Below are 22,708 nucleotides of genomic sequence, written 5' to 3'. Positions count from 1 at the left end.
AAGAAAAAGATAAAACTCAGCCTTTCGTGAGGCACTGCTCTATTTAGGCACATACCTACAGTCATTCACAGTAAGCAAAGTCAAAGACCTGGATGTAGGCCATCTGTGCACAGGAAACATGAGGAAGGAGCAGGGAGGCAGGTGCCAGGAAGCCGATGCTCAAGCCCAGGCACTGGAGTCAGGAAGAGCAGGTTTTGAATCCTAGTTTTGCCATTTCCTGTGTGAATGTGGTTCAAAAACTCTGCCTATCAGAGCTTGTTTCCTCATCTGTAAAATAACAGCCATTCAAGGCTCTGGTAAGGATGAGAAAGAATAGATGTAAATACCTGGCAGAAGGGGGATCAATAAATGGTGACTATTATTATTCTGTAGAGGAAATAGAGTAGCAATGGGTACCTGCAGAATTGTAAGTGTTACCATGGAATGGGTTGATACAGTCTAGTCTTTTGTGAACTACAGAAATTGCCAAGTGTATATCCAGTAGCAAGTGGCAAGCAGCTATATTTATTGAAGATCACAGGAAGCTGTGCTTAGGGCAAGTCTCTGCCCACAAAAGATAAGGCACAGACAGAAAAAGGTGCCAGGGTGACAGAAAGTAAAAGCACTGCACACAGGTCACAGCACACAGAAAGAGCAACAGTGCACAGATAAATCAGGATTTCGGAATTTAAAGGATTTGTACCTCAGCCTTTTGCAGCAAATCGGGAGTCGAAATGATCTTTCAGAGACAGAAGAGTTGGGTAAAATAAAAAAGAAGTTTATTTCCAGGCAATGGTAAGCCTCAGGAAACAAGTCCTTATAGACTGACCATGAGTTAAGACAGTTTCTCCTTTTTATACCTTGCTTGCAGCCTACAGGGTAGTAGCACAAGTTGTGGTTATACAAAATGTGGCAAGTATGTGATACAGTAGGATCAGGCTTAGATAAAGAAATCTCAAGGCTGGTTTCTAATCTCTCTGGGAACAGGTTGCCCACAAGAGGGGGAAGGCCCACCCAGAGTTTCCAAGCAGGGGCAAGTTGATACAGACGGAGTTTTAGGGGTGGCTTACACAAAGTACATAAACAGCGCATTAAGCTGACACAGAGTTCATGAACAAATATTTTACAGCAATTATCCATTCCAAGTTATGTTTGGCAGCTCTTTCTACCACATTTCCCCCTGTTGTTACATCAAACACAATCTTCATTGATTTGAACAGGACAAACATAATGGGCCTCTGCTCGCATTAGCATTTGATATGATTGTATGGAATGGACTCTTTCTGTTATAAATTTGGAAATCCAATTAATTAAACATGGCCCTACAGTCACCAGGACTATTATCATTATTATGGGTCCCATCAGGGGCCCTAACCATGCTTTCCATCCAGAGAACTGCCAACTCCACCAGGAGTTGGTATCCTGGGAACCATACTTAATTTCCATATGATTTAACCTTTCTTTTAGTCAAGTCATGGATTTCCTGACTACTCCTGACTGATTTGCATAATAACAACATTCTTCCCCTAGGTAAAGACAAGTTCCCCCATACTTAGCAGTCAGCAAATTGAAGGCTCTTCTATACTGCAGCACTATGTCTGCCAGCGAGTCAGTCTGTCCTTGGAACTTTACAGCCATTCTTGTTCATCCTTCTGGCCTCATTGTACAGTATTGCTGTTCCCAACTATGCCCTCCACAATCTATCACTCCCGGCCAGCTGTGGTGCTGGTGTGGTCATCCATCAAATGTAATGGGCAGGGGGTACCCTTCACGTTCCCATTTAATTACCTTATTAGTTTGGTTTGGGCATCAAACTTTGAATCTTTAGGCTTGTACGTACTCAGCTCAAAGTCCCAATATCCCACATTTACCTTAAACATATAAGAACAAAGAAAAGTGAGATGATACATTATGTGATAGCAAGCCAGCATTTTTGGCAAGTGCTCCAGTCTTTTGGGGCATTGGCACCCAGAGGAATGCCAAAGAGGAACCCAGTTAGAACTAATCACACAATAAGAATAGTGGGAGAGAAGTCCCAGACAACAAGACAGTACAACTATTCATGAGCTTTTAGCGGTATGTCAGACTGTCAGCAGGGCTTTGTGAGCATTATCTCCTTTAATTTCTTCAGCTGTGTGTTGACCTGTCAGCTTCCAGAGTGACAGGAGCAGGGCTTTGAGAGTGCCACCTCAGCATTGCCTTCAGTGGGTTTGCTGGATCTGGCTGCCACGTCCAGGAGTCTCCTGGAAGAAATTCCTTGATTCTTGAATGATGGATCCAAGGCTGGATTTCTGCAACTTTTACTGCTGTGGGAGATGTCATAATAATAACATAAGGCCCTTTCCAAATTGGGGTGAGGGAGTCTTTTTTCCAATCTTTTATATAAATTTGGGCCCCTGGCTCAAATGAATGAGCAGGAATGTCTGTGGGGATGTTATCCCTTTCCCCGAATATTTATGAGGCTGATGAAAAACCTGTCCTAAAACTTCAAGCTGTTGGTTATGCATTAGGCTTCCTACTTCCTGTGTATTGCTGCTAAGGCTTTTAATAAATGGTGGTGGCCTTCCAAACAGGATCTCATATGGGAAGAATATTCCTTTGCTAGGCATATTCCTGATTTTCATCAAGGAGAAGGATAAAAGATCTACCTAAGGGTCCTGGGTCTCTAAGCAATATTTGGTGAGAGCTAACTTTATGGTCCTGTTCATCCTTTCTATTTTCCCTGAACTTTGTGGACAGTAGGCGGCATGGAAGTTCCATTTTATTTTTAGCAGCTTAGCCAATTTTTGGACTATTTTTGCTACAAAGGCTGGGTCATTGTCACTGCCAATGGTTAGAGGGAGTCCATATCTTGGAATGATTTCTCTTAGGAGGACCCTGCACACTTCTTGGGACCTTTCTGTCTTAGTGTGGAAAGCTTCAACCCATCCTGAGTAGGTACAGATTAAGACTAATAAATATCAGCAGCCTTTGCAGGGGTTTACTTCTATAAAGTCTATTTGTATGTCTTCAAAAGGAGAGCTTCCAATGTGTTGGATTCCAGGCACTGGCCGAGGCTTTTGGCAGGGTTCTACTCTGGCACAGGTGTTACATCCTTGGCAGACAAGGCCACAAAGCATGGGGAGTTGAGGAATATAATAGTATTCCCGAAGGAGTTTATTTAGGACAGTTTTTCCTGCATGTGTGAGATCATAATGTCTTTTGACCCACGAATAGGCTAGTCTTGGAATGACTACCCATCAATCAGGGAGCACCCAGTTGTTGCATTCTCCTTTATGGGCTTTCTGACTCTGTGCCCATTCATCTTCCTTGTCTGAATAGAGCAAGTCAGTCTTTTTGTATTCCTCTTGGATGTTCTGCAGGTTCCCTATAAATTCTGTGCTGGAGTCGGCCACCTCATCGGCCTTTGAATTCTCAAGAGTAATGGAATCTTTCACCTTCTGATGGCCTCTGCAATGGATGACAGCTACCTTCAGAGGTTCCCAAACTGCATCGAGGAGCTGCAGGATTTCTTCTTTATTTTTAACTTGCTTTTCTTCTGCTGTAATCAATCCTTTCTCTTTGTACAGCATGCCATGGACATGTAAAGTGGCAAAAGCATATCTGGAATCAGTATATATATTGACTTTCTTCCCTTTTGAACATTTAAGTGCCTGAATCAATGTCCACAGCTTGACCCTTTGTGCTGAACATCCAGCTGGAAGAGGTCCACCTAGAAACACCTCTTCAGTGGTCACTACTGTGTATCCAGAGTGGCAGATTCCCTCCCTAACTGAGCTGCTTCCATCCATAAAAAGGGTGGACTCAGCATCAGTCAAGGGAGTCATCTGAAGGTCTGCTTGTCTAGCACAGGCTTCATCAACAGTCATCAGGCAGTTGTGGTCAGGTGGATGCATTTCAGAGGCCAGGTAAGTTGCAAGATTTAGAGCTTTACAGCCATGATGGTCAGGGGAGGATTTTCACATAACAGTGTCTGGTATTGAGTGATGTGGCTATTGGAGAGGCAATTCTGGCCTTTACTATTTAATAACTCCATTGCTGAATGAGAAGTATACAGTTAGTTCTTGTCCTAAAGTCAGCTTGTCAGCTTCTTTTATTTTTACTTTTTTTTCCCATTAAGTTTATTGGTACATTTTAGATATAAAATAGTTGCATTCATCATTGGGATCTTGTACCTTTACATAAGTATCTTGGTTCTTATTTTTTCCCCTTCCCCTGCCCTCCCTTCACCCCCTCCAGCCTTCCCTATTTGCAAAGACTTTGTTTCCATTTTTTCCTTTTCTCAAAGTTTTTCTTTTCCCTTCTTTCCTTTCCCCTACCCCTCCCACTTCCCCTACTCCTTTAGACCTTTTCTTCCTATTACACAATACCGATTGTACACTTTTAAAATTACAATATCAAGATCTAGAAGACATTACCACAGATTTTACAGAATTTAAAAGGATATAGAAGGCATATTACAAAAATCTGTTTTGAAATAAATTCGACAACTTCTAAGAAGTGCCTTGGAAGAAAAATTAATGAAACTAACTCTGGAGGAAATATAAAATTTGAATAGCACCTATTAAAGTATATTCCTAGCTTGAAAACCTGCCTGTATGACAACAGGGTCATATACATTTTAACTTATAAATTATATCAAACATTTAAAACAGAAAAAAGAAGGGACATTTCTCCCCACATTTTAGGAAATCAACATTGTGCTAATCCTAAAACTGGATAAAGATAATAGAAGAAAAAAGTATGAACATAGATAGAAATTTGTTTAACAAAACAAACTATTAGAAGTCAGATCTGGTAGTATGTAAAGAAAGTGGTTTTATTATAGGGATGGCAGTGTTGGTTCAGCATTGGAAGATTCACCCCCAAAAGTCATCATTTTAACAGAGGGAGGGACAAAGCCATATGATCCTGTCGGTAGTTGGAGGAAAAAGTATTGGACTAAATTTACAGCTGTTCATGGTAAAAGCTGTTAGGAGACTAGAAGTAGAACAGAACCTTCTCAACAGATCAAAGAAAAGTACTCCATACTTCCAGCAAAAAATGCCTTACATGAGTGGACAAGATACAATGCTTTCTTCCTAAGGTGGGGAAAAAGACAGATATGCCTACTCTTTATCAGTCCATTAAACTTTGAAACACAGGCCAAAACCAAAATAGTCTGGCAATAAAATGACACAACTAGGATAGGATTGGCACTGCAGAAGCAAAATCTTAATATGTAGATGAAATGATCATCTACAGAAAAAATACTAAGAAATTCCTAGGAGCTCCTAGAACTTGTATTTGAATTTGGCAGTATTAGAAAACACAAGGTATACGTAAAAATTCAGGTCTATGTATACTTGCTATAAATGAAGAATTGGATATTGAAATTTAAGAGTTATGTAGGAGTACAAAGGACCTAGAGAAGTAAAAAGAAAAAAAACAGTGTTGGAAGACATTTAGTACCTAATTTTAAGACTTCCTCTAAAACTACAGTAATCAAGGCAGTGCTGGTGTAAGGAAAGACATATAGATCATTGGAATAAAACAGAGAATCTAGAAATAGAACCACACATATATGGTCCACTGAGTTTTGAAAGACTATTTAACATTAACATTTTATAGAACATAAACTCAAGAGCAGAGGAAAAGATAGTGTTTTCAGCAAATGGCACTAGAACACCTGGTATCCATATATAAAAAAAATTAACCTCAACCTATTACTTCCATACATAAAAATATCTTGAAAGGATCTATGAACCTAAATATGAAAGACCAAAACTATAAAACTTTAAGAAGAAATTATAAGGGAAAATATTTATGAATTTAGGGTAGGCAAGAATTTCCTAGGACATAAAAAAACATGATGTATAAAAGAAAAAAATTGATAAATGAGATTCCATCAAAATTTAGAACTTTAAATGACATCATTAAGAAAATGAAAAGTAGTCCTTAGATAGACCATATTTATAATGCCTATAACCTATGACCAGAATATATAAAGAACTCTTACAGCTCATTAATAGACAACCCAATTAAAAAGTAGACACAAGAAGATGATAGCCAGAACAGCACAAGGAAAGGTGTGCAATACTAGAATCAGAAAAATACTAACCAGTACAATAACAGGATTGAATTATACACTCATTAGGGAGATGAGGTTAAAAGTTTTAAAAGAACAAATGTCAGCTTAGGTATGAACCAGTTAAGTTAGAACTTTTTAATACTGCTAATGTGAATGTAAAATGATAGAACCATTTTGGAAAACAACATAGAAATTTCTTGTATTACTGTTAAGAACCAACAGTCCTGTTCTTAAGTTTTTACTTGAGAGGAATGAAAACACATGTTCACAATAGATTTGTACATACAAGTTGAGTATCCTTTACCTGAAATTCTTGGGACCAGAGTGTTTCAGATTTTCACTTGAAATCCACTTGATCTGCAAAGTGGATAGCTAATCCTGCTTTTTTAGGGGTGGAGGTGGGGGTTCCTGTCACATGGAGTATTATTTTCCACCCTTTAACTTTCAGACTATGAGTTTCTTTTTGAATTAAGTGTGTTTCTTGCATCCAGCATATTGTTGGATCTTGCTTCTTGACACATTTTTCCAGTCTATTTCTTTTGATTGGTGAATTAAGACCATTAGCATTGATGGTTATAACTCATACATATTGACTTATCATTGTCATGACTTTTTCTGTTTGTCGGATTCTCCTCTTTGTATTTAATTTCTTGTTGCACCTGATGGATTTATTCTGCTGGGCTTCCTGGGGTTGTGATCCTTGTTGTCTTTTCCTAGGATATTGTCTAAACTTTTTTGGAGTGCTGGTTTGGTATTCATGAAGTTCCTAAGGTGCTCTTTGTCATGAAAATATTTTATTTCTCCATCAATTTTGAAAGATAATTTTGCAGCGTACATCAATCTGGGTTGGAGGCTGTTTTCCTTTAGGGCTTGAAATATGTCACTCCAAGCTCTTCTTGCCTTGAGGGTTTGCATTGAGAAGTCTGCTGTGATTCTGATGGGCTTTCCTTTGTATGTGATTTGTTTCTTTTCTCTAACTGCTTGTAGAATGTTGTTCTTCTGTTGGGTTTCTGGAATCTTAACAATTATATGCCAATATGTAAATCTTTTTTTGATCAAGGCTAGTTGGAGTCCTATATGCTTCACTTATCTTTATGTCAAGTTCTTTTCCCCTCCTTGGGAAGTTTTCTGCTATCACTTCTGTGAACATTTTTTTTTTTATGTCATCTGCACTGTCTTCTGTTTCTTCATTGACTCCAATCAGTCTTATGTTATTCTTCTTTGCATCATCTAGCAGCTGCTGGATTGATTTCTCGTGGTCCCTTACAATTTTAAAGCAATTTTTCTTTTCCTGGTCACTAATCGCAATCTTATCTTCTATATCTGAAAGTCTGTCCTCACATTGGCTCATTCTGCTGAATAGACTTTCAAAGGAGTTTTTAATCTCCTGGAAATCTGTTTGCATCTGTTTTATGGATTCCATTTGTCTCCTGTGTTGGGATTCCATCATGTTCCTCAGCTCCTCTCTAGATTTATTAATCATGTCTTGCACTATGAGCACAGTCTCTGCTGTTATCTGAGAAGTCATTTCTGATTTCATTTCTTCCACATCCTCTTTTGTTGCCAGTTCAGGGAGTCCAGGTAGTTGAGTGTCAGTGTTCCATCTTGTTTCCCTTTAGGGTTGCTTTAGGTGATCTGAAAGTCTAGTTTTGAGACTTGTTTATGCATCTTCCCATTTCGACAGGGTGGGTGGATTGCTGCTGGTACTTGCGTGGCTCACCTCCTCTGTGCTGGCGGGGATGGTATGGTCACCTGGAAGCCTCCTCTTGTGTGCTGGGAGTGCCTCACCTCCTCTGTGCTGGTGGGGGTGGTACAGTGGCCCAGAAGCCTGCTCTTGTGCTCTGAGAGTGGCTCACCTCCTCTGTGCTGGAGGGGCAATCTTCTTTTATTAATGTGACTGCAGTGGCCACAGCTCATAAACAGGGAGTCCATCTTCTTGCCACAGGGTCTAAAGCTTTTGAGAGGTAAGCAACAGGTCTTTCTCAGGGGCCTATCTTTTATTTGTTTTGTTTTTAGTATCAGAGATCGAATGCAGGACAAGTGGTGGCACCACTGAACTAAATCCCTGGCCCAGGGGCCCATCTTTTGAGTTAAGACCCCCAAGGCAACATGATTTTTTCATCTAACAACAAGTTGAAGGGTCTGGTGACATCTGGGATACCAAGTGCCAGAGTATTCTTTAAAGCCTTTTTCAGTCCTCTGAAGGACAAGTCTCATTCAGTATTCCATTCTAAGTTGGAATGTTCCTTTTCCTTGCCTCTCAGCATTTTATATAGCAGCTTTGTTTTCTCTGTGAACCCCAGAACCCAGATTCTGCAGAATCCTGTCATCCTGAGGAATTCTCAGAGCTTCTTTTTGGTTGTGGGCCTTGGCAGAGAACAAACGTCTTCTTTTCTCTCTGGACCTAGCCTCCTCTGTCCTTTCTATAAATCAAATCCCAAATATCACACTTTGGTCTGACAGATTTGTGCTTTTTCCCATGAAACTTTATATCCTGCATCTTGCAGGAACTCGAGGAGGGCCTTGGTCCCTTCCCAAGTCTTTTTCTGACTCACTACGAAGGAGGAGGTCATCTACAAATTGTAACAGGCAGCAATTGTGTTGAGCATGTGGGAAATAGTTTAAGTCCAAGGCTAATACCTTGCCAAACAAAGAGGGAGCATTCTTTTTTTTTTTTTTTAAAGCTGTCTCATTTATTATTTAGGCTATTTAGGCAGTATACTTATATTGAAAACGGAAGCAAATTTTTCAATTGCTTTTTTAAAAAGTAAATAGTAATTAATGAATTTACTGTTATACTCAAAATCATCTACGTTTAAGGTGAGAATCTTTGCCAATAGAAAGGTGCTGCTCCAAATTGTGAATGGTATTTTGAAGAGCTGCAATCTCTTTGTTTTTTTCTTCTTGAAGATGTTGAAGCTTCCTTCTGTAGATACTCTGTGGGGAAATAGTAGCATCTGGATATGGTTTTGACTTAGTCTGAACTCTCGTTAGTTTGGCATCAAACTCCAGCTGTAGTTTGATTATTTCATTTTGCTTTTTTCTTGAGTTATTAACTTTGCATTTAACTCTGAGATTTCCATCTCCTTTTTCTTTATTAGATCTTTGTGCTTTTCTTCATTTAGTTCAACTTTTTTCTGCATATCTTGATAAAGTTTGCTTATTTCTATCGTGTGTTCTTCCTCTTTGATTTTCATTTCATGTACAAGTTTGGCAATATTATTCTTGTAGTTCTGTTTGTAAGATTTCAGCTTTTCCCTTGTCATATCAGCATTTCTTTTTAGCTGTTCATTTTCACCTCTCAAATTGTATTGATATTCAATGGTCTGTTGTAGCCCTTTTATCATATCATGAAGAGCAGCACATTTTTTTTTAATTGAGGCTTCCTTTGTTAACACTACTTTTAATAAAGAGATACTCTTTTCCAACTGAATTTCCAGTATGTTATTCTTTCCACTGGTTTCTATCATTTTCTTTTCTATCTGTGAAAAATCCTTTATAAGTTTGTCAATATTCACACTGCTAATCTTTTTTGTACATCCTTCGCTACTTTGATCCATGCTTGAACTTGATAAATACAGTAAAATTTTGCTGTTGTTCCTGGTTCCTCAAAGTCTCCCCTGCCAAGTGGGAGCATTCTTGAATCCCTGCCATAGTCAGGTCCAGGTCAGCTGTCCTTTCTGTCCTGTTCCTGGATCTTCCCATTCAAAGGCAAAAAGTGGCTGACTCACTGGGGCAACTTGAAGGCAAAAGAACGCATCTTTCAAATCTAGGCAGCTGAACCATTCTGCTTTTGCGGGAATCAGACTGAGCAGGGTGTAAGGGTTAAGAATGGCTGGGTATAAGGTAACAGTGGCCTGATCAATGGCTCTCAAGTCTTGTATGTGTCTGTAGTCTCTGTTAGGCTTCTTTACTGGGAGGAGAGGAGTATTGCAAGGTGACTGACATTCTATAAGGAGCCCATTTTCTTTTAATCTATTTATGAGGGGGTGGATTCCTCATTGAACCTCCTGTGCCATCGGATAGTGTCGAAGGGTCACTGGAACCTTAAGCCCTTTAATTCAATTTGGTACAAAAAGCATCTTTTAAATAAAACCTTGTTCTTTTTCTCACAAAAAATTTAATCTTTTGAAGATGACCAGCGTAAACATATCACTATAACATATTTAGAGCTTAACCTTTTGATGACAACCAATGTAAACATATTACAATAACATATTTAAGTAATATTCATTGATGTAAGTCTCTTTATGCCTGTAAATGCAAACCTTTTATAACAAACTTGAAACTAACAAGCAAACATACATATTTCTTTAATAAATCACTTCTGCACACCTTCTCAATGTACCTAGGCTTTCTGGTCTTGTATATCTCTCTTTATCCTTCTAACAAGACAAACATACAAAATTCTTTTTATATCAAAAGTATATCTCTTCTACTTATAGCTTTCTTTATATTTTTCCTCCATCTCACTATAAACCTTCTATAACAAACTTGTCTTCAGCTGTTAAAATTTTAAAGTGTCCCTTTTCTCTGTTCTCAGATTATAACATGTCAAAATTTGACTGGTTGCCAATAGAATGATAGTAACCTTGAGTTCTTCATCAATAAAGTAGAGAAAAGCATGTTAAGCCTATAAGTACAATTTAAGAATTTGCAATGCACAAGAAATATTTTAAGCACACCAATTAAACATCAACTCAAACTGAAGCAAAGATATATTTATCAATTAGCTAAAATTTTTTACTTGATTCCTCTTGTAAAATCTCTTGATGTCTGGTAGAGTGCCGTTGTAGTTTCTCTGGCTTTGTTTTAGATTCTAGACCTTTAGAGGTAGCATCAGGCTGCTAACATAGTGGTGGCCTTGACTCTTAAAGCCAGGAGTGTTTTTTTCTCACTATTTTGCTTTATGCTCTTCAGGGCACACATATGAAGCCAAGGAGTCATTCTGTGGCACAAGCTGAGCCATGAATCAATATAGGGATATTGATCTGGATGTTCCCATCCTGGGGGTGGGGTGACTGCCAGCCAGATGGACCAGATGAGACCCTCATCTAGGGATCCCTCAGATGGCCAAGCTGGGCAAAGCTTAGGCCATTCTATCTCACAAAAAGTTCTAAGTTTGGGGGATTTCATCTTAATGCCATAATCTCAGTAAAACCTTTCTTAAAATTCTTAATCATGTATTCTAAAACAGTAGGATGTGATGTTCCTGTCCCCATGATCGGCCGATCACTGTGTTGGTGTGTGTACGGGTACCCTTGTAAGAAGACGCAAGACAAACAAAGGAGGGTGACCATCAGAGATGACCCACACAGGCACCTGTCTGGCTGCATGACCAGCACTTTCAGGACCATCCAGGCATAAGGGATTTATCTTTTCACGAGAACACCCACTTAGCCCTTTGGGAGAACAGAACTCTCCCCCTGGCCTCAGGCAGAGGGAGATGGTCCACAGAATCGCAGATCAGGCCCAATCACATCCATAATCTCAGGAGGATATTTGAGCACAGAAGTGCCCCCCCCTTTAGTCTTGGACACAGATGGAACAGTGTACGGTTTATGCTGTCCGTTCACACTTACTCTCACATTCACACACAGTCATTCAGAATTTCAACATTACTGCCCGCCTGGGATGGCTCTAATTCGGTTTTCACAAAGCAAAGCAAATGGGACTCTGAAAAGCCCCAGTCAAACAAAAGAGACTTCAAAAGCCCCTACCAAATGGGACTTCAAAAAGCCCCTACTGAACAGGAATTTGATATTCCCACTCAAGGGGTGATCAGGCCTTTCTTCTAACTTGTGTCAGAATAAGCAAATTGAAAATTGAATCTCAGGCTTTTCCCAGGGTAGTCTACCATGTCCAAAATCAGTCAGTTGGTCCTGTGTCTCCTGTCTCTTGTCCTGGGTCCAGTCAAGCTGATGTCAATGAGGTTGGCATTATGAGTCCCTGAGGGGACTGAGAAAATTCTCCCAGGGGTGCCCTTCCCTTCAGAGGAGTTGGAAGGCCAAGCTCACTCTGGCAGGGTTCGAGCCATTGGCCAAGTGGCCAGAAGATTATCTCAAGATCCTGGATGAGCCTCCAAACATTGTGGCAAATTGGGAGTTGATATGATCTTCCAGAGACAGAAGAGTTGGGTAAAATAAAAAAGAAGTACATTGCCAGGCAATGGTTAGCCTCAGGAAACAAGTCCTTATAGACTGATCATAAGTTAAGACAGTTTCTCCTTTTTATACCTTGCTCACAGCCTACAGGGTGGTAGCTTAAGTTGTGGTTATACAGAATGTGGCAAGTATGTGGCAAAGCAGCATTAGGCTTAGATAAACAAATTTCAAGGCTGATTTCTAATCTCTCTGGGAACAGGTTGCCCACAAGAGGGGGAAGGCCCACCCAGAGTTTCCAAGTAGGGACAAGTTGATACAGACAGGGTTTTAGGGGTGGCTTACACAAAGTACATAAACAGTGCATTAAGCTGACACAGAGTTCATGAACAAATATTTTACAGCAATTATCCATTCCAAGTTATGTTTGGCAGCTCTTTCTACCTCAGGCCCAGGTACCTCCCCCTGAACCTCTAGGTGTGATTAATATTAATGACTGACAGGGTGCTGAGTCATCTTAGGGGCTCTCAACACTCATACTTGTCCCAGAATTCACTCTAATCTTAATGAATAACATGTAATACATATTTATGAACCTTTAGTGAGGTGCGAGTAGGGTGAAGGTAACTGAAGGTCAGGCTAGGAGATCCAACGTGCATGTGTTCTCACTTAGAGCATCAGAGATCTTCTGGGTTTTTGCTATTTTATTTTCTACCTTTCTTAGGACAATGGAAGCAGGAATGACCATAGGATGCTGCTTAGAATTAAATGAGTGGAAGGGATTGACTCACTCATCTTCATTGTTTATAACTGTACTATTAGTGAATTACGGACTGGTTAAAAGAGACCCTGCTAGCACTTCCAAAGAAAGTACTAAAGATGGGATCAGCATGTCATAGTAAAGCTTCTCCATTGCTCTTATAACCCTGGCAGGGCACATGCTCACCAAAGGGGTTCCTGCCCAAGTTGAGGAAACAGCCCTATTGTTGCTGCTGCACTGCCTTTTCACACCAGCCTGATGCACCATTCAGGAAGAAATGCTCTTTCTATAAGTGTTCCTTTCTTTCAGTTTAGTAAGTCAAATGTCTTCAAAAGTTCTTCAGTGAGCCTGCTATAATTTGAATATGCTTTACAAAGGTTCATTTACTGGAAGTTTGGTCCTCAGTAGTGTTGGGAGGTGGTGGGACTTTTAAAAGGAGGGGCCTAGAAGAGAGTTAAGTAGGACATGGGCACCATCTTCATGAATGGATTAATGCTATTATAAAGAGCAAGCCCACTCCCCCTATCTCTTGCTTTTTCACTTGCACATGTGCCCCTTCTGCACACAGCAGGTTCCCTTGCCGCTTCTCCATCATGTTATGCTTCTCCCAGAGGGCCTATCCCATGACACTGGCACCATGCTAAGACCTTCTTGCCATCAGAATAGTGAGTCAAATAAACCTCTTTACTTTCTAAATTATCCAGCCTTATGTTACTTACTTTTCTCATTGCTGAGACAAAATATCTGACACCCAAAGTTAAAGGAGGAAAGGTTTATTCAGCTCACAGTTTGTAGAGGTTTCAGCCCATAAACCAAGGCATGCTGGCATGGCAGACAGACATTGCAGAGGAGAAATTGTTCAGAAGGTAGCAATGATAGGGAAAACGTTTTAGATGGCTTAGTAGATTAAATATTAAAATATTTAAGTAACTGTAGAAGCAAAATAGGTAATATATCCCTTTAAGACTTGCTTATCCCTGTTACTCTTGTTGTTTAAAGTGATGGATTTATGACTCTTTGATCTGTAGCTTTACTATAGATAACATCTTAACTCTGAGAATCAAAGTTTCAATGCTTGGGCAAATTTGTAATATATGTGTTTTAACTGTCATGTATTTATGGCTGTAACCATTAACAGAAACCACCTGTGTTTAACTATTAAACAGGAACTGGAATTTTTACTTACTCAACAAAGACCACTAGGGGTGAAATAATGACCAAAAAGGGTATAAAAGGGGAAGCAGAACAAACATCGGTGCAGACACTGACCAGACCAGTTTCTGGCAGTCCCGCCTGCTTGCAAGTAAACTTTTATTATTTTATCCAAATTCTGTGTCTCCATGTATTTCTTTCTGTGATTTCTGGAACATTTGGTTCCCTGACTGGGGAATCGGGAATGAAATAGCCCTTTTGGGCATTGGCCCGAGCCCCACCAGAGGGAGTGGCTCTCTGTCCCCTCGAGAGGAAAGGCGCCCCCCCAGGACAAATTTCCTAGGCTCCCCAACAGGACATGGAGACCCAGTCACTGGTTGCAGATCACCTGAACCCAAGACAGAGGACAACAGAAGGAGGACTGCTGCTGTTGGTGTCTCATCTGTCTCTTTCGTTTGCTGGGTGAGAAACCCCCAGGAAACCCCTGTAGTCATTAACTTTTGGTTTTGTTTTGGTTTCACTTTGTGATTTTGTATTTTGTAAGTTTGGGCAAATACAGTGCAGGGGCCTGTTCACCACTTGTACTTTGCCATTTGGGGAGGTAGCTCCTCCCATTTGTTTTGGTTACAGTTAGGGGGCCACAGGGAGGGAATGTGATAACTTCTGAATGAATGTGTGAGTCAAAGAGTTCTGGATAGGAGAGTGTGTTGAACGAGCTGTGAAAATTTATAGGCAGTCTCGTCTGTGGTACCAAGATAGAGGGAGGAGGTGCTTGTGCTTAAAGAGTCCTCCCCAAGTCATGGAACCTGTGTGTGGTCTGTCCTGCGGTTACGTGGTCTCATTTAACAAAGGCACAATGGTGACCTTAAGCGACAGCCCACCTTAGCCTGAACGGACCTTAAAGTGGCTGAGAGGCCCGCAGCCAGGCAGGCAAGGGAGTGATCACTTCTCGTCAGTGGTTCCCACCTTTGTCCCTTGCCATCATATAAGGGTTGCAATAATTGTCTGTGATCATGGGAAACACAAATGCTAAACCAACTGTATTAGATTGTATGATTCAGAATTTTTATAAAGGATTTGTGGGAGATTATGGGGTGAAATTATGACCAAAAGCCCTAAAAAAATTTTGTGAATTGTTGTGGCCACAAATAGCACCTGAGTGGCCATTAGAGGGAAGTATAGACATAAAGAAAAGTAAGACAGGTGTGGAATAAAGTGACCAAACAAAGATGAGTAAATGAATTCCTGTACATAGACACTTGGCTGGATCTATGTGTAAGGCCACCTCCCTGGCTTCACGTCTGTGCCTGAGGGAATAAGTCCACTTGTCTTGTGTTAAAAATGGAAGGAGAGGAACCAGATCAGGAAGATATGCTAGATTCTCCACCTCCCTACAGAGGGAAAGCAGCTGGAGCCGGTGCCCAAATACCACCAGAACTGGAGGACACTGCACCCCAACCCACTGGGACAGAACCACCTGCCCCAATAACTCATAGTACTAGACCAGCTGATCTGGCAAAAACCTTTCAGATGCCATTGAGAGAGTACCCTGCTGAGGGAGGCATTGTTATCCTACATCAACCATCAATCTGACTGTATTAATTGGAAAAGAAGTACTCCTTCTTTTACTGAAGACCCCTCCAAAATGCTTCAATTATTTGATTCCATCTTTGCTACCCATTGTCCTAATTGGGAGGACTGTAAAGAACTCTGTAGAACTTTGTTAACCTCTGAAGAAATGCAGAGAGTTTTAGGAGAACTTAAAAAGATCAATGCTCCTAGAATGCTGGCAGGCACACAAAATCCAGATGCTTGGCATGAACAGCAATTTCCAGTGAATGAGTGGCCCAATTGGAACCCCAACACCCCAGGAGGCCAGGACAGCTTAAGCAATTATCGGACAGCTCTCCTGGCAGGGATATGAGCCACGAGTAAAAAGCCTACAAACATGACTAAAGTGCTAGAAACACTGCAGGAGCCCGATGAGAGCCCTGAGAGATTTTATGAGCTGCTCTGCAAAGCTTACAGAATGTACACAACATTTGATCCTGCTGTACCTGATAACCATCAGTTAACCAATATGACTTTTGTGACCCAGTCAGCTCCTGATAATAGAAGGAAAATTCAAAAGCAAGAAACTTGGGAGGGTATGAATATAACACAATTGTTGTAATTGGCTAGGAAAGTGTATAAGAACAGAGAGTCAGTGTGAGAGAAGAAATGAGTTAAAAGTGAAGATGAACAAGATAAGAGGCAGGCCAAATACACAGCAGTGGCTATGGGAGCCAAGGTAGAAAAAGAAGAAAGACAGGGAATGAAATCAGAAGGACAGCAAAAGAAAGGCTTTAAATGTGAGGACTTAGATTTTGACCAATGCGCATATTGCAGCGAGAAAAGACATTATAAGAACAAGTGCCCAAAGCCCCATGAAAAGAAAAATCAGGAATTAAAGGAAAGAAAAGATAGTGGTATGCTATTGCCTGTGATGGAAGATAGTGACTGACACAGACTGGGCTCAATGCCATTAGGCCCCCACAAGCCCATGGTCAATATAATGGTTGGGGGCCAAAATATGTCCTTTATGGTAGACAGTGGAGCAGAGCACTCAGTAGTGACAACTCCAGTCACCCCTTTGAGTGAAAAGTGCATCCAAGTGATTGGTGCCACTGGGATCTCAGAAAAGTGCCAATTTTGTTATGAAAGGACTGTGAAATCAGAGGACATAAAATAAAACATGAATTTTTATATATGCCAGAGTGCCCTATCCCCTTATTAGGGAGACTTGTTATCAAAATTGGGAGCCACAATAACTTTTACTCAAGGGGGAAATACATATCTACATTTAGACCCAGGAAAGGATCTCATTATGATAGTAACTACCAAAAGAGAAGATGAATGGCAATGTTACAATGTGGATGATGTCCACCAGGCTCCACAAAAATTAAAAACAATGTTACCTGGAGTATGGGCAGAAGATTCGCCCCTGGGCCTGGCAAAGAACCATGCACCCATAGTTATAGGATTAAAAGACAATTCTGCCCCCATTGCTGTAAAAGAATATCTGATGTCCAGGGAAGCTCAAATTGGAATTAAACCCTATATCATGAGACGGAAGGAATTTGGACTTATAAGAGAATGTAAATCACCTTGGAACACCCCCTTGCTGCCAGTTAAGAAACCTGACGGGGACTATAAGCCAGTACAAGATCTTCAGAATGTAAATGACAGAACAACAACATTATATCCAAGAGTCCCTAACCCTTGTACTTTGTTGTGACTAATACCCCTGGAGGCAACATGGTTTACTTCTCTGAACTTAAAAGATGCCTTCTTCTGCCTTTGCATTGTCCCCTTTAGTCAACCAATCTTCGCATTTCAATGGGAGGACACACATGATGGAATAAAGACTCAGTTTACATGGACCAGATTGCCACAAGGATTTAAAAATTCACCCATGCTTTTGGGGGAAGCTCTAGCCAGGGATTTGCTTACCTACCCTGCAGAACAATATAACTGTGTTTTACTACAATATGTAGATGATTTACTATTATGCAGCCCAACTCAAAACAATGCTGGGAAGGCACAAAAGGATTGTTGTTACACTTACAGGAAACTGGATATAAAGTATTATGGAAGAAAGCCCAGATTTGTGTACAACATGTTAAATATTTAGGATTTCAAATAATGCAGGGCATCCATTATCTATGAAATGAAAGAAAACAGGTTATTAGTCCCATTCCTGAACCCCACACAATGAAACAACTGAGGGAGTTTCTTGGGGTGGCAGGCTTCTGTAGAATTTGGATTCTTGGTTTTGCAGAGATCACTAAACCTCTTTATGAAGTTCTAAAAGGAAAAGAAGAAAATCATCTACTTTGGACTATGGAACAAAAGACAGCTTTTAAGGAACTAAAACTGACTTTAGCAGCTGCCCCTACTTTAGGCATACTGGATGTATAGTGGCCTTTTGTTCTATATGTGACTGAGAAAAACCATGTGGCCCTTGGAGTATTGACACAAGAAGTAGGCCCATGGAACCAACCAGTGGCATATCTGTCTAAAAATTTAGATCCTGTAGCAAAAGGGTGGCCTCTTTGTCTTTGGGCCTTAGAGGCCTCAGTTTTATTAATCCAAGAAGCAGACAAGCTAACTCTCAGTCAGGAACTGACTGTGCAGGTTCCACATGCAGTCCTAGAACTGTTGAACACAAGAGGGCATCAATGGCTCTCAAATAATAGTTACCCAGTACAAGCCCTTCTCTGTGAGAGCCCCCATTTATGGTTTATTCCTGTAAAAGCTTTCAATCCTGCTACCTTCTTGCCCATGGAGACAGGCCCTCCTGATCATGACTGTTCAAGCATCATGGATGAGCTCTTTTCCAGCTGCCCTGACCTACAAATGACACCCTTGTCTGATGCTGACCTTGTTCTGTTCATGGAAGGGAGAAGCCTCATGGAAAATGGGGTTCATCATGCTCGATATGTGGTAACTACAAAGGATGAGGTACTCCTGGCCAGGCCTCTTCCTATCAGCCGGTGAGCACAACATGCTGAGCTCTAGGTGCTCATACAGGCATTCTGATGGGCAAAGGGTAAGAAGGTGAATATATACAGAGACTCACACTATGCATTTGCTACATTGCACATCCATGGCATAATTTATCGAGAATGAGGTCTTCTCACAGCAGAAGGGAAACAAATCAAGAATAGACAGGAAACTATACAGCTGCTAGAGACAGTGTGGGAACCTAGCAAGGTCATAGTAATATATTGTTTGGGACATCAGAAAGGCAAAGACTTCATTGCATAAGGCAACAATAAAGCAGACATGGAAGCCAAGAAGGCTCCCGAACAAGAATTCCAAATGGCTATGCTAACACAGAGACAAGCTGTATGACAAAGTTCTCAAAAACTGCAGGTTCCTATAATGTATTCAGACAAGGAAAACATCTGGGCTAAAGAACAGCTTCCCAAGAAACAAGAAGACATGTGAGTACTTCCAGAAGGGAAACTAGTTATTCCTGAAGCCTCATCCTATTCCTGGGTAAAGTGATATCACGAGTTAACATATGGAGGCAAGACTGCATTGAAAAGGCTACTAGAGAGATACTTTTATATCCCCCATGTGGCTGCTCTATGTGAACAGGTATCTCAGAGATGTCAGACCTGTCAAAAGATAAATCCTATGACAGGACTGAAACCTCTCCCAGGGATCCAAAGAGCCAGCACTAGTCCCTTTGAGGACATCCAAGTAAATTTTACAGAGTTGCCACCCTGTAGAGGATATAAGTATTTATTAGTTTGCATTTGTACATACTCTGGATGGCCTGAAGCCTTCCCTACTCAAATAGAAAAAGCCTCAGAAGTGTGTAAAGTATTGTTAAGTGAGATTATTCCTTACTTTGGCCTCCCATTTCCTATGAGAAGTGACAATGGACCAGCATTTGTAGCAGATACTTTGCAAACTTTAGTTAAAATACTACATATCAAATGGTATCTATATACTGCATACAGGCCACAAAGTTCTGGGAAAGTAGAAAGAATGAATAGAACTATCAAAAATACATTAACAAAATATTGCTTAACTACACAGGGACCATGGATAGATGTACTCCTTATGGCCTTATTAAAAATAAGGAACACTCCAGGCCATATGGAATTCACCCCTTATGAAATATTGTTTGGAAGACCCCCTTGTATAATTAGGGACTTTACAGGCAATCTCACACAATTAGGAACCTCCATTATGGAATTGCAAATGCTAGAATTAGGAAAAGCATTTAACAATATACAAGGTCAGTTAAGAACAAGGGAAAACTTATTTACACTTTCAGTCTCTCACACCAGAGAAACTATTCAGTATTTATACATGTGTGTCCTATTCATTTCACTTAAGAGTATGGCCTCAATGTGCATCCACTTAGCTATGAATGTCTCTAATTTCTCGTTTTTTATGGCTGAGTAGTACTCCATTTTATTAAAAAAACACATGTTCTTTATCCAGTCTCCAGTTGATGGCCATTTGGGCTGTTTCCAAGTTTTACCTATCACAAACTGTGCTGCTATGAACATGGGCACACATATATCACTGTGGTATGATTCTTTTAATTGTTTGGGGAAGATCCCCAGCAGTGGAATAGCGGGGTCAAATGGGACTTCCAGTCCTAGTTCTTTGAGGTATCTCCATACTGATTTCCATAGTGCTTGCACCAGTCTACACTCCCACCAGCAGTGGAGCAGGGTTCCTCTTTCCCCACAGCCCTGACAGCATTTGTTATTGGTTGATTTCATGATAGGAGCCATTCTTTCTGGAGTGAAGTGGAATCTCAGCGTTGTTTTCATTTGGATCTCTTGAATGACCAGTGATGTTGAACATTTTTTCATGTATTTATTTGCTATTTCTACTTTTTTTATATTAAATTCTTTTCTTGGTACATTGTAGGTATACAACACAATTACATTTCTCATTGGGAATTGCACCTTTACATAATGCATCTTGGTTCTTCTTTTTTCCCCATTCCTAGCCCTCCCTTCACGCCCTCCACCCTTCCCTATTTACAAAGACTTTATTTCCATTTTTTCCATTTCTCAGCATTTTTGCTTTCCCTTCTTTCCTTTCCCCTGCCCCTCCCACTACCCCTACCCCTTTCAACCTTTTCTTCCTATTTTGCATTTTCGATTATTCATTCTACTCATTGGTACATTTTAGGAATACAATGTAATGACATTCATCATTGGAAATTTGCACCTTTACGTAGTCTCTCTTGGTTCTTATTTTTCACCCTTGCCCAGCCCTCTCTTCAACCCCTCCATTCCTCCCTATTTACAAAGATTTTGTTCCTATTTTTCCATTTTCTCATATTAATCCCATTCCCTTCCATCCTTTCCTCTAGCCCTCCCACTTCCTTCCCCTTTGCCCCTTTTCTTCCTATTTCACATTACCTATTATACAATACCTATTGTATAATATTATAATATTTACCTATTATAGGTATTATACCTATTATATTATAATATTATATTAATAATTATTACTATCAATAATATTATATTATACCTATTATAGGTATTTACCTATATATTATATTATTAATAATAATTATTAACAATAATATATTATACCTATTATATTATATTATATTAATAATTATTAATATTAATAATATTATAATATTATACCTATTATAGGTATTATACAATAGGTAATGTATAATAGGTAATGTGAAATAGGAAGAAAAGGGGCAAAGGGGAAGGAAGTGGGAGGGCTAGAGGAAAGGATGGAAGGGAATGGGATTAATATGAGAAAATGGAAAAATAGGAACAAAATCTTTGTAAATAGGGAGGAATGGAGGGGTTGAAGAGAGGGCTGGGCAAGGGTGAAAAATAAGAACCAAGAGAGACTACGTAAAGGTGCAAATTTCCAATGATGAATGTCATTACATTGTATTCCTAAAATGTACCAATGAGTAGAATGAATAATCGAAAATGCAAAATAGGAAGAAAAGGTTGAAAGGGGTAGGGGTAGTGGGAGGGGCAGGGGAAAGGAAAGAAGGGAAAGCAAAAATGCTGAGAAATGGAAAAAATGGAAATAAAGTCTTTGTAAATAGGGAAGGGTGGAGGGGGTGAAGGGAGGGCTAGGAATGGGGAAAAAATAAGAGCCAAGATGCATTATGTAAAGATGCAATTCCCAATGAGAAATGTAATTGTGTTGTATACCTACAATGTACCAATAAAAGAATTTAACAACAACAAAAAAAAACAACAAGAGAAAACTTACCTACTATGAGTCCTGCACACTTGATTGAGCCCGATGATTTAATCTACGTTAAGAACTGGAAAAAGACACCCCTACAACCAAATGGGAGGGACTGTATGTTACACTTATGATTATGTTAAAGTCACCAAGATCCAACCATGGATTCACCACTCCTGAGTGAAGTAATCCCACACTGAGGCCAATGCTGAAAGCCAAGAAAGACAATGCACTCAAAGCCCTGTTCTCACCACTCTGGAGGCTGGTGAGTCAACACATGGCTGAAGAATGGGAGCACCGACAAAGATGATATGGATTATTGTGCTATGCCAGATCACCACTCTTCTAAGTTTCTTTGCTTTTGAACTGTGGGTGTTGAAGCCTAGTTATGAAAATTTTGATGAATAATATGTGACTTTCAAAATGGTAAAATGGGAATCAGAAGGCCATCCATTTACAATGTTCTTTGATGCCTACTCAAAAGAATCTTATGGGGGACCTAGGGTAGCTTCTGACTGTGAGGGCTATTCTATTGAGAAATTGTACTGCAAAGAGAAAATAAAAGTTTGGGTCAATGGCTCCCTTGCAGGATGAGCCACTGGCAATTGAGACAATTGTGAACAAGGTCAATGTAATCCTATATCTGTGTATATGCCAGCCCCATGGGACCCTATTTGGCTACAAGGAGTAATGTATCAAATTTATATAGGATATCAATCCACCACTAGGCATGGACCCCAAAAGATAAAACAGTGGACATTACAAATTAAAAAGACATGGAAAACTGTTCCTCCTGAAATAGGAAAAAACCCTGCTCTCCAAGAAATTCAAACTATATTGAAGGGGCACCCCCAAAATTATACTGGCATAGATATGATGGATTTAATTAATAGC

The 22,708-nt window shown here is 40.1% G+C and overlaps 1 protein-coding gene and 1 pseudogene across 4 annotated transcripts in view; both read right to left on the bottom strand.

Moving 5' to 3' along the window:
• Cfap53 (cilia and flagella associated protein 53) overlaps nt 1–22,708 on the bottom strand; it is a 53,442-nt gene that overhangs the window by 16,987 nt on the left and 13,747 nt on the right. The window lies entirely within an intron of this gene.
• LOC147830084 (coiled-coil domain-containing protein 152 pseudogene) lies at nt 4–20,693 on the bottom strand (annotated as a pseudogene). Its single transcript, XR_015443713.1, has one exon. The product of XR_015443713.1 is annotated as a coiled-coil domain-containing protein 152 pseudogene (transcript).

The sequence above is a fragment of the Heterocephalus glaber genome, unplaced genomic scaffold (assembly GCF_053883595.1).
Source record: "Heterocephalus glaber isolate CG9 unplaced genomic scaffold, H.glaber_assembly_v1.0 deba00000331, whole genome shotgun sequence".
Classification (NCBI taxonomy): domain Eukaryota; kingdom Metazoa; phylum Chordata; class Mammalia; order Rodentia; family Bathyergidae; genus Heterocephalus; species Heterocephalus glaber.
Note: the sequence above shows the minus strand (reverse complement) of the source record. Positions and strands in the feature narration are given on the sequence as shown.